The sequence below is a fragment of the Brienomyrus brachyistius genome, unplaced genomic scaffold (genome assembly GCF_023856365.1).
Source record: "Brienomyrus brachyistius isolate T26 unplaced genomic scaffold, BBRACH_0.4 scaffold235, whole genome shotgun sequence".
In the NCBI taxonomy this organism is placed as follows: Eukaryota; Metazoa; Chordata; class Actinopteri; order Osteoglossiformes; family Mormyridae; genus Brienomyrus; species Brienomyrus brachyistius.
In genome coordinates, this window is record NW_026042510.1 from 196,625 (window position 1) to 209,513 (window position 12,889).

The 12,889-nt window shown below is 41.4% G+C and overlaps 1 long non-coding RNA gene across 1 annotated transcript; it reads left to right on the forward strand.

Moving 5' to 3' along the window:
• The first annotated feature begins 9,963 nt into the window (after window positions 1-9,963).
• LOC125728318 (uncharacterized) lies at window positions 9,964-12,576 on the forward strand. Its single transcript, XR_007389024.1, has 3 exons — window positions 9,964-10,025; window positions 10,194-10,541; window positions 12,438-12,576. It is a non-coding gene; the product is annotated as an uncharacterized LOC125728318 (long non-coding RNA).
• Window positions 12,577-12,889: the final 313 nt, after the last annotated feature.

Genomic DNA, 12,889 nt, shown 5'->3' on the forward strand with positions numbered 1-12,889 from the left:
AGCCCATCACAGGGCACACTCACACACTATTCACTCATACATGCATACCTACGGGCAATTTAGTAACTCCAGTTAGCCTCAGCATATTCTCAGCATATTCTTGGACTGCGGGAGGAAACCCCACGACGACATGGGGAGAACATGCAAACTCCACACCCATGTGACCCAGGCAGAGACTCGAACCCGGGTCCCAGAGGTGTGAGGCAACAGTGCTAACCACTGCACCACCATGCCGCCCCCTGTATGCTATTTCATTCTATAAAAAGAAACTTACTGTACTGTACAATAAAGTATTTCACCACTGCTTCTTCCTCAGCTCCCACTGTTTGCTAGCACATGCATCTTTTGATTTCTTAGTGCAATCTGTGCTTTATTTTTTTTTTGTGAAATGTAAGTGCAGTATCTGTTTATTAAGTGCTGTGGTTTAATATGTACATTATTATTTCAGTACTGTGTATACTGTCCTTAATGTCTTGCCTCTCTCGTATAACTTGAGATACGCCCAAATTGACTTGCAACAAGTGGTCCTGGTTCCAAATGCGGAAGGCGATGGATACCTGTATTTTATATGCTGTAGTGTGCTGGGTGTCAGACATTGCAATGCACCTTGCTTTGATCTTGACCTGTTAGATCAGAGGGAGGTAATCTTATCCAGAAAGGGCCACTGTGTATGATGGTTTTCACTGCAACTCTCTTAACAGCGAACCTAACAGTTATCCCAATACCTTGATCTTGCTAGCATATTTAAATGTGTACCTATTCAGGAATAGAGTGGTGAAGGCATTCAGAGGAGGACTGATGATTATCAGAGGGAACAAAGGGGCTGGGTACTTGTCAGTATCCAGTAGAACCACCAGACTCCTACACTGAATGGTTCTGGATGTGGCACAGACGTTAATCCCTCTGTATTAGGGGATCCGTCTCCAGTTTGTACTCTTCTAGTTAATAGGTAGATTATCAGGCAGTTTTTCACCCTAGTCCAGTACTCATTGACAGCCTAATACACCGTGTTTCAGTTTGTCTTGATAGTCAATACATGTCACAGGATGTACATTACTCTGATGGGCAGGCCCTCTTACATATGATGGAAATTGCAATACCTACTTTTGGCCACGAGATGGCAGCAAGAAAATAGAAAAATTATTTTCCCACGGTCTACTAGCAGCTTTTAGATGTTAATTCTTCATAAAAATAATTTGACTTGATCCAATGTATTTTTAATACAAACAATTACCACACAAAGCTGCTAGTTTCCTCCGGTTTCCCCCCACAGTCCAAAAACATGCTGAGGCTAATTGGAGTAGCTAAATTGCCCGTAGGTGTGCATGTGTGAGTGAATGGTGTGTGAGTGTGAGCTGTGATGGGCTGGCCCCCCATCCTGGGTTCTTCCCTGCCTCGTGCCCATTGATTCCGGGATAGACTCCGGACCCCCTGTGACCCAGTAGGATAAGCGGTTTGGACAATGGATGGATGGAAATAGCATACAGATTAAGCACCTGTACTGTGCTATCTGCTTATAGTAGCTGTCCATTGTAGATACATCACTGTATGCATACTGTATTAAGAGCTAGATAAGGACAGTGGGTCATTATATGGCTTGCAGTCCTGCTCATTTTCCTGCACCCGTTACACTAAGTGATACACCCACTAATGTCCTCTTTCATCCACTTTCAGGCATCTCTTGATCAGTGTATATTACTTACTATGGACCTTGGACATACATGCGATTCGACACACACACACACACACACACACTTACACTAATTACCTAATCAACCATCTGTGCAAGCAAGTAAACATGTACCATCTATATAAGTATTGTACATAGCATAGAGAGTGTCCAATCTATATTAAAGGTGACTCGAAAGAAGTCAGACTTTAGTAAAGACTGTAAATTTCTCAGCCATAACATAAGCCGTAAATAATTACCAAATGAGTCATCCCCTTTCGGAAACATTTATTGATATTCTTTCATAACACACAGACATGAGTTTTTTTTCAACTGTCAGCATCCGATCCAAACGGGATTCCCATTTCCTTTCTGTGGGATCCAACAGAACACGGGCTGACCATCAGTCAACATGTCTTCAACCGTGCAGGACAGGACCCAGTCCAGGCCAAACCTCACGGTGCTGGTGTTAATAAAAAAAATGTAAGGAACATGCAGCTGCAGCTCACACACAAACACAGTCCACAGCATCCAGAAAAAGGTCAGGCCTTTTTCTTCTTTAGCTGACTCCGCCCAGACCTCGCCCCCTTTCTGGGCGCCTCGCACTATGCCTTTGAACTGGCCCTGCAGCTTGGCCCGTTTCCTGTTTCCCAATGCAAGTCATAAGATTCACCCGTAAATGATATTTTGAATCGGAACGATATTTATTACTATTGTTTAGATTAAATATATAACGGTTTAATGATTGAATATAACTTGATATTGTTGTTTGTGTTGTTTAGTTTGAGGTTCTAGTTTCTGTCTTTATCCGCTTTCGTTTCAGTAGGCAGCTGGTTCATCCCAGGCTCAGGGTCTCTCTGCTCTTCATCAAACCCACACCCCCAGTTTGGGAGCACCCTCTCCCTCTCCTCCCCCCACGGCTGTGACTGTTACTCCTCCTTGAGGAGTAACTGCTCCGCCCCCTATCCCAGCCCCTATACCCACAGGAGTGCATCACCCAGTGAGCCGCCGCCCTGCCTGTCCCCTCACACAAGCACACACTGAAATCATGGTCCTAAGCTCTCTGTGTGGGTCACCACGATAGTACAGCACACCGACGATTACCCTCTGACTGAATCAGAATCAGCTTTATTTGGCCAAGTATGTTCACACATATTGGGAATAGTTAGACATTTAATCAAAATAATTAAGACAAGACATAAACATACAGTTCTGTTGATATGCGACGCATATAACCTCTGCATTCACAGCACTGCTTCAGTTATCGAAGAGCAAATTTCCAAAACTCACTCAGTCCGATAACCTAAAGTAATAAGTCATAATCCTCTTCATACGTTGCAGTAATGGGAATGAAATCTCACTCAGTGTTTATGTAATGGAGCAATGGAATTTCGTGAAATTTCCAAAAGTCCACAGAAATATTTAGAAAAACATTCCTGCAGACTGAGTTTTTGATATTTGCTTTTCAATTAACACAATTTTCTTCAGTCTGAGGTTTAACAGAATTCAGCCATATGCTGTTCAAAAAAAACTACACAGAACAAAAACAGAATGGACTTTACATCTGTCTGAAAGGAAAGTTGACACAGGCTGCAGCAGTGAACAAATCAATCAATGTATTAAAGTTAGGCATTAAGTAACTGGAGGCAGTATATACATAACATGATAACATGCCTTTTCTGTATTGACCATATTAAGGACGCTGTAACACTGCCCACCACATACCTGCTTCATTTATTGTTTTATACTTGCAGCTGCTTATTCAGACAGCTCGTCTACCTGTCTGTCCATGTTGCCCTCCCATGACAACTGGTCCAGCCTACAGGTGCCGTCCCATTCCGGCATGTTACCCATGAGTCATAGCGGCACCTCCGGGAGCAGCTCCAGGTGAGCCCGTGCCTCCCCTCCCCCACCTGTCCCCATGCTGAGTCTCGGGCCCCCGTCTTCCCTCTTGTTCTCGCCTATACCCACATCCTGGCCTGTGTCTGCATCGTCTCACCTCGTTAACAGGACTTTCGCCTTCTTCTGTCCTGATCCATTCAGGCCCATCATTCTGGGACATGCTTTGATTTATTTCGCCATAGTTACTCTTTGTTTTCCTTTGTACTTTGCACTCTACAAGTAAAATGAATAAAAAATAGGCATTATTTTGATATTGTTTTAGTACAGTGACACTAGTATATTTGTTGTTGTTTCCAGGCAACACTGCATGCTGATTTAACGTCTTTCCTTAATCTCCACCCCATTGCTCACACACAGCCAGTATCCCAGTTTGTGGTCAATGAGCTCCTCCTCACTCACCCCAGTCTCCTAGTCCAGTGGAATGTCCAACAGCTTGGGCTCTCAGTTCCTGCGTGTCATGCCCGGCTCGTCCGCTCCTCCTGTGTGCCACGCCCCCTGATTACCCACGTGTTTTCTCCCGATTTGTACCCAGCTGTATCTAGTTAATTTGCTCAGTCCTGTGTATTTCAGTCCGTGTCTTACCTGAGTCCAGTGTCTGTCATTGATGTTTGTATGCGTGAGATGTTTCCCCGTCCGCGCTTCCTAATTAAACTCCCGTTTTTGCCTGTCCGCTTGCTCCTTGCACGCCTTGCCCGCACGATCGCCTGCCTGCTTGTACCCGATCGTGACACTGCGCAGCTCTACAACTCATTACCCAGGGCTCTCGCACCCGGCCACAGTGCCCCTCTCAGGCTCCCCGCTGTATGACAGCACTGCCCCATCGGAAGTTCATGAAGCCTCACAGTACGACGCCTCTCCCCACGCGCGCTTAGCCACCACCGGGACTCCCATCACTCCTCCTTCCCTGTAGGGCGGCGCACTTCCATTATTATTACAGTTTCTACTGTCACTCTGTTGCTTTTCCTGGTGCTGGACTTTTGACAGATAAATACATTATTTGTTGCATTCAGTGACAAAAGATTGGTCTGTTTAACACCCTCAGTCTCCACCCTATGAGCCCCTTGTTGGCGGCAGAATCAGGAAGATGTCGGAGAAAGCAGAGGTAAAGTGAATAGTCACCTCGACAATAATGTGGAAACCGCTAATGGTGATCATGCCTGTGTGGGTGAAATGGATCACCACAGTATAAGCGGATGATGATTATAGACGATTTTTCCCTTTTTCTTTATGTCTGTTTACCATCTAATAGGCATTTTTTTTCTTTGGGATGCGTCTAGGTCAGATACGACCAAAATATTTTTCTCATTTCAGAAGTGAAAAAAAATATTGCTCTCAGATTCTGTTCAGTTGTAGTTTTTTAAAATAATGTACCTTGATTTGTGTTTGTTTAAAATGCCATTACCTGTTGCTTACTGGGCCGCTGAAAATGTCTGGCCCAGCTAAATTTCTTGGTTTAAAAATCTGGCCCAACTACTTTCCAGACCTGGACTAGCCCTACTGAATCATACACTAATGTTATTCTGTTATGTGGGCTGTTGTGATAGGGAGATTTGCTGGATGCTGCACGACGGGTGGTGTCCCTGCTGCAGAATGCCCTGTCTGAAGCAGCACCTAGAGACAGTGAGGGTTGTTGTTATCACCTTAATATTGTATATACGCAATCTGTTATTTCTTAACTAATATAATTGTAAGGTATTCTTCTAATATATTGTGCACAGCCAACAAAAAAGAGAAAAATGCAAAACCAAAGGAAGGCTTTCTTTTCTCTTAAAAGTCTTTTTTCTAAACCAACTGAGAGTCAGTTAGAGGGGTGTTCATTATCAGTATTGTTGCTGGCATTTCTGAAAATGTGCCAATTTTAGTCAAGTGGCTACTTTTCAAATGCAGTCCCTGGCCAAGATGAAGAAAGTTCATGAAGACTACATGATAATATTAAGCACTGACATAACAAACAACATTTTTTACATGCAAAATATACAGGAAATATACACTGCAACAGGCTAGGATAGACAAATAACCAAATACACTTGCAAGCCTGACCACTTTAGACCCCAGATTAGAAAATTGGTGAATGAGCATATATTTTTTCCAAGTTTTGTTTTGCTTTCAAGTTCTCACAAATAAAAAAAAAAAAAAGATTTTCCCACTATAGCCAGATCCAGTTTCTGTGGGGGGCGGGGGGGGGGTGACAATTTGTAGTAATAACTATTTCCTGCTGAAAACCACTGGTAAACTATCCACATGTCTCTGAATATCTGTGAGTCCCGAGACCTCCATGACAGATAGATATAAGTTGCTAGTGTTGATCGGCAGGAAATCTTCTCCAAAGCCCCACCACCACCTCACACCAATCCACCCAGGGTTTACTCCAAATAAATTTGCTGGTAATACAAACCGGATCAACTTGTGGTTTGTGTCCACGTGTACTAGAGACAAAGGCCCTGGTACATTCTGCGTACAACACAGCCAAGACTTGACAACCTTTATATGATGCGCATGGAATCAACCCTATGCATGGAGGCTGCAACTCTTCTCCACCGAACCCTGTAGCCCATTGACTGCAGCCTGCATTGACTATCCTGTAGCCTGCATTTGGTAGATCATTCTTGACAGAAGAAACCAAATTGTCAAGTTCCCTAACACAGAGCTCATACTCTTTTATTCTTCTTAAGATTGTTCTTCTTGAAACACCCATCAGTGTGGCTATGCAAGGCACAGGAAGTTGAGTATGGAGCATTTCTTTCAAACATTGTTCTTCAATCAAAATCTTGGGTCGTCTATTGGTGGCAGCGACTTCCTGTGTGACACATGGGGCTGGACGTTCCAGATGTGCCCTCACAAGGTCAAAGAGCTCTTGCAAAGCCAGGGTGATAGCAGGAGGTACTTCAATGTGATTAGACAGGGCCTGCAGAAGATACAGCTCCTGATGACAAAGGAACTCCAGGTAATCCAAATTTAGTGGAGTCGCGCTGAATCCTATTTCTATTTTATGCAGAAGACTTTCGAGAAGGTGGTATCTGAGCTGTTCACAGAACAAATTATAGTTAATGAGGTGTCAAGATCTTGTCTCTGATCCACATACTAGGCCTACCATTCAAAAGTTTTAATTATGAAAATGAAATGTTTTTGTTTTGTGAGGTGCTTGTTCATGTATGATGATGTAGTGGCTGCTCTGTTTGACCGTGGTAAACCTTTTCACAAACAATATAAGTGAAGAAGTATGACATTAGATCTAAGGACCAGAGTATAATAAAGTTAAATAAAATCCATCAAAAACACTTACTCAGTGGAGATTCCAATGTAGTAGGCAGACAACTTTATGGCTTTAATAATGAGTGTATTTAGCAGCTACAAGGACAAAAGATATTATAAACCTCTCCATTTTAATGCTAATTTAATAAACATTAACAGATAGCACTTAAGGTGGTTTCGCCTATAGTCTGCTAACACTAACCCGAGAACTAATATCTGAGGAGCGTTCTTCCCAGGATTTGAATTTATTAAATTGGCTTTGTGATGTTGTATTAAGAAATTTTATTCACAATGCAATTTACCGTACATTGGCCCATTCTTTTATATACGGTAAGACGAAGCGGGAAATTCGAGCGAGCGAGTGCTGTGCAGACGCGAGCGCGTAGAGGGGATGGGTTTTCAGCACTCGAGCACACGCACGCGCGTGGTTCGACTTTTGGCCCTAATTTAACGGCGAGCGAGTGAGTGAGTGCTGTGCAATCGCGAGCGCGTAGAGAGCATGGATTTTCTGTTTTTATGCGCACGACTTTTGGCACTAATTTAACGCCATAGAAATGTGTGTTTAAAAGGGGAGGAGATCGGGTTGCAGCGCTGGTGTGAGCGGTTTCTCCGGGCAGTTCGCTCGAGGCTAACGTGGCTTTGGGAACGTGGTGTACCCGTCACCCATGCCAGGGAAGAAATCAAAACCGAAATGCTAGGAATATGGACTTCATCTTACGTCAAGCGTTTTCCCCTCCATTGACGCCCATAAAGAAAAGGCTTAAAGTCCATATTCCTAGCATTTCGGTTTTGATTTCTTGTCAGGTAAGTCTTTATGGCCAGATACATTCGCGAGAAATTTGGTGATTTGTGGTGACTGTTTTAATACATTAAGTTGCGTTACGCATTTTCACATTAAGCGTTTTAGAATGTCCCGTGGCAGGTATCCCCTTCTATTGCCCTAGGGAGGGTTGTAACCCTCGTCTGTATATTAATAAAGAATAATCCTTCTATTCCTGTCTCATGTATCTGGACCTCCCCAGCAATTTAACGAAATTTGGTGGCAGCGGTTACAAGTGAACCCGTTTAAGTTTAGCGCTCATACTTCCGTCCATATGTTTAAGACCCACCTTGGCTGACTTAGCTGACATGTCCTGATTTCATAATCTTCAAATTTGTAATCTTTTCTCCTTCATCTAACTCCATGTTTTTAACTTCTTGTCATTTTCTTGCCGTTTGACTCATAGAAAATTATCAGACTTAAATGACACGTCAGCCTGTGCAGACAGCGATTTCAATGTTTTAATAAATTGGCCAGCAGGTGGGGGCAGTGCTCAATTTCATTAATGCCATTCAGAAAACTTTCAGGCTTTATGTCTTAATGAACAGCCTAGAAAAGGACAAAGCATTATATTACTGATGCATACAGCAGATCCCCAACTCAGGCTGTGTTGCATATTCTTAACAGTGCTACAGTATGTTCACACAGCCAGTACAAACAAACTTGCAAGATCTAGACCAGGGGTCACCAACCTTTTTAAAACGGAGAGCTACTTCACGGGTACTGAGCCATACGAAGTTTGATATCAGTTTTAAACGCCCTCCTAAACATGTCTAAACTTCATGCATGATAAACATGTTTTAAATGCTTTTTTATATTCAATTTCAAATCTATATAAATGCAAATGTGATAGATTAGAAACAGGACAAAATTAAATTTTAGATGATGTTCGCTGGTGAGTTGTGCTATTTTATAGAACAGGTCCACGGGCAACTCATGTGGTCATTGGGGGCATCCTTGGGGCACCATGTTGGTGACCCCTTATCTAGACCTACCACATCAGGTAGGAAGGTGCCTATTTCTACCAACTATTCAGACCATCAGACCCAAACCATACATTCAGTCATGCACAGGCACTCCACCAGAGGGCTCTACATTCTGTCCTACATCTGCTCACCTGTTAGACCCACACTCAGTCTCCATCCTGATTTCTACCTACTACTCGGACTATCTCACCAAAACCAGTCCTGTGGCCTGTTCTATGAAGCGGGGTTACTGGCTTATTGGGGAAACTTGTCGGATTTCTTGATCGGGACCTTCAACTGCTCTGCCATAGAGAGCATCCTAACATGCTGCCTTACGGTCTGGTATGCGGGCTGCTGGTGGCCTCCTACCGCTCTGCCATAGAGAGCATCCTAACATACGGCCTTACGGTGTGGTATTCGGGCTGCTGGTGGCCTCTATGACTTTTTTTGTAGACAGTCCATCTGTGTGGTGCTGTTTGCACGAATTGTTTTGGGAAATGCACTTACAGTTTTGCAGATGTTAAGGGTGATTCCAGAAATGCATCAAAGCAACTGAGGAACTGCAATGTCACTGTACAGTTACTTATAATGGGCGCCAATGTAATGTGTAGAGTGGCAAATAAACTGATTCACCATTTACTCTCATGTACATCACTTAAAATGCTTGTTTTAAATGCAAATGTGTGAATGTAAATCTAAGCAGTAAAGCTACAATTTACATTCTGTTTGCATGGTGGAAAGAACATTTAATCTGCCTTTTAAGTGTGATTAGAAGATCTAATGCCTGTGTGCTTGTAATAAGATGGTCGCTGGTTCAAACCCAGCCACAGCACATCTCTGCGTCCTTGAGCGAGGCCCTTAACCCCCAGCTCACTGGGCATCACTATGGGTGGCTGCCCTTCGCAGACAACTTACTCTGTTTACTCTAAAAAAAAGAGAGCAAGTTGAGAGAGAAGTTAAGACAATTTCTCCACAGGGACCAATAAAGTATCAATTATTATTACTGTATGAGAGACTGTCTAATATCAGATAGATAACAGACTCATACTGTGCTGAGCTTGTCTGAGAGAGATGATTAGCAAATGCTCTCCCACAGTATCTCAGCACTCTGTACAAAGAACTTTATATGCTCAGTATCTGCTCCTGTTTATCTAATTGTTCTCATTTTAACTGGATGTTAAGGAGTAAATTAATAAACGTCATGTAAGTGCACATTAAAATGCTTTTTCACTGTTACTTAAGTTCCCATGTGAACAGCCAATCAGATCAGCCTGATGTGTGTCTCTCTGTTTCCTCTCTGTTTCCTGCCCTTTCATCCCGACCACGACCATGATCTCTCACTTAGCAGCAGAGCAGTTTATTCTAAACAGTGGAAGCACAAAAATGTTCAGACTCTTTGGTCTTCTCATTTTCATTAGTAAGGCCCTATAATATAAATTATTTTGGGATTTTAATATTTTCATTTATCTGTATGATGTGATCAGTGGAATTTGGCCATTTAATCTGCATCATAGTTAATAGTTATTTAGATTACTATTATATGTCTTATTTGATTATGATTTTTTTTGTTTTTCTGTTTTTGCAGACACTGCACTGACTACAGATGTTGTTCAGCCCAGTCACCTGATGAGGGTTCAGCTTGGAAACAGTGTGACCCTGACATGCTTCTGTCAAGGAGAAACAACTTTTGTTACTTTGTTTAAGCAAGCTGTTGGTCGGAAGCCCCAGCCCATGGCGAAAGCACTTCTCTACGTACCTGGTGAATTTTACAAGGAATATAAAAGCATAAAACGTTACTCCTTACTGAATGCAGAGGGGAGTTTTAACCTCACTATTTCTAACGTGGAGCCGTCAGATTCTGCAGTGTATTATTGTGCTGCTGTGTTTCTTCATGAGGTCACCTTCGGGAATGGAACCTTTGTCATAATCACAGGTAAATGAGATTCCAACTATTTTCATATTTGCTTTATTATAATGTCAGTAAGATTATTCCCTGCAAAATAATTTTGACAGTTTAGTTGTTTGTCAATATAAAATTAGCAAAGATACCTTATTGTCTGCTTTGTTCCATAAATGTTTTTCTAAACATCAAACAAAAATCATTCATTATTATTATTATTATTATTATTATACAATTTGTTGCATTTTGCTTGCTGTCAGCCAAAAGCCTAACCTTCTCTTTATACAGATGTTAATGTTACACATTGCAGCCTCTTTAAAACAAATAACATAAAAAAATGTTTGAGTTGTTATATACAGTATAGGACTGTGCAAAAATCTTAAGCAACAAAAGAAAATTATTTTTGACGTTATTTATCTGAGCAGTCAGTGTGTATTCACTCTGAAAAAAAAAATGCATGATTTAACATATGAACTAGGGATGTGCACCATTCAGAACTGATTTGAGAATGAAATTCTCAAATACGTATCCTAAAATTCAGGATTTTGAATACATATATGAACTTGAATTTCAGTTCATTTTGTTAATCTGAATTACATTTGAATTGTGGTTGAAAACAGGTTGTGGCATTGAAATTTATATTTGAATTTAAAGAAGAAGAACGAAAAAGGGTTTGGATTCAAATTCAAGTTCATATACGTACTGTAGGTGTAGCTTTTAACTAAAATATGAACTTTAATTTAAATATGAATTATACATAAACACATTAACATTGTTATACATCATTGTTATAAAAATGTCGTTTTGTAAAGAATGAAATAATGCAACATTTGAAGTGTCACCTAAAATAATAATTATACTGTCATTTTGTGCACCATGGTGGATCTGCTCATAGGAAGAGCTGAGTGTCTCTCCTTAAAAGTCAGTGTTGGCTGCAGTGACGGCAGTTTCTAACCTAAGAAACGTCCCAAACACTTTTCCTGCATCAAAAGTCAAACTAGTCCCTATTCCTGCCATGAAAGGTTCACATAATGTCACCGATACCTGAACCAACCATGTTTATCAGAGGATGCCAACCCTTTGGCTGCAGCTTTCTCTGCACACGCTGAGAGAGTCTTCAGTGTAGCAGGAAAAGATTTCAGGCCAGAAGATTGCAAATTAAATCATGAAACCTTTGAAGATATTATGCTGAATAAATGTAATAATAATGAAAAATTAGCAATGTGTATTGGAATAAAGCATAATTGTATTTGCCATGACGTTTTGCTTTTCGCTGTAGTGCTATGGTTGAACGGAAAAACTTACTTTTGTGTGCATAAGAAAATAAATAGGAGGAACTACGAAACCAAGTAATTCCTTTTACTATGTATACTTTTTCTTTAATGTTAAAAGATAGACAAACTAGTAATGGGCAAACAGCTCTTCGGCTCTTGAATTAAATTATGCAGGTACTACAGCAAAATGCTCAAAAATACCAAAACACATCAAGAGCTAAATATGCAAAAACAATAAATACCTTCCTGTGGAAAAGGGGCAACATAAACCAAATGTAAAGTCACGAAAATCATGAAAATATAAAGTACACTTTACACACTTCATTTCTTTGAATTGAAATTAATTATATTCATCTACCTTCATACATTAATACAAGACATTATATGATTATAATGTTTGTTATTATCATATAATTTTTATTTAGGTATTATGTAGGTGCAGTTAATGTATAGTGTTACCTGATATATACTAATAAGCAGTAATACAATAAAAAGAGAGAAGAATGTCAGCTGTTCTCCAAGAAGTTACTGATTTCTTGGATGGCTAGAAGAACATCGATTCAGTTCCCAAAAATCTGTAAGAACAATTTTTGAGGATCTGTATTTTCCATTGTTATTCTCAAAGGGCTGTCATCATGACTATTTTGCTTTTCAGGTAAAGACTCCAACAGCAGGACTGTGGTACAGCAGCCTGTGTCTGACACATTGCAGCCAGGAGACTCTGTGAGCCTGCAGTGTACGATAGAGACTGGGAGCTGTGCAGGAGAACACAGTGTTTACTGGTTCAGACATGGATCAGGAGAATCCCTTCCTGGAGTCATTTACAGCCATGGAAACAGCAGTGATGAGTGTGAGAAGAGCCCTGAGGCTGGATCTCCTACACGGAGCTGCGTCTACAGCCTCCCCAAGGGGAACCTCAGCCTCTCCGATGCTGGGACTTACTACTGCGCTGTGGCCATGTGTGGGGAGATGCTGTTTGGGAACGGCACATAGCTGGATATAGATGGTAACACCCAGTGTGGGGAGATGCTGTTTGGGAACGGCACACAGCTGGATATAGATGGTAGCACCCAGTGTGGAGAGTATATCTGCTTCAAAGTTTTATTT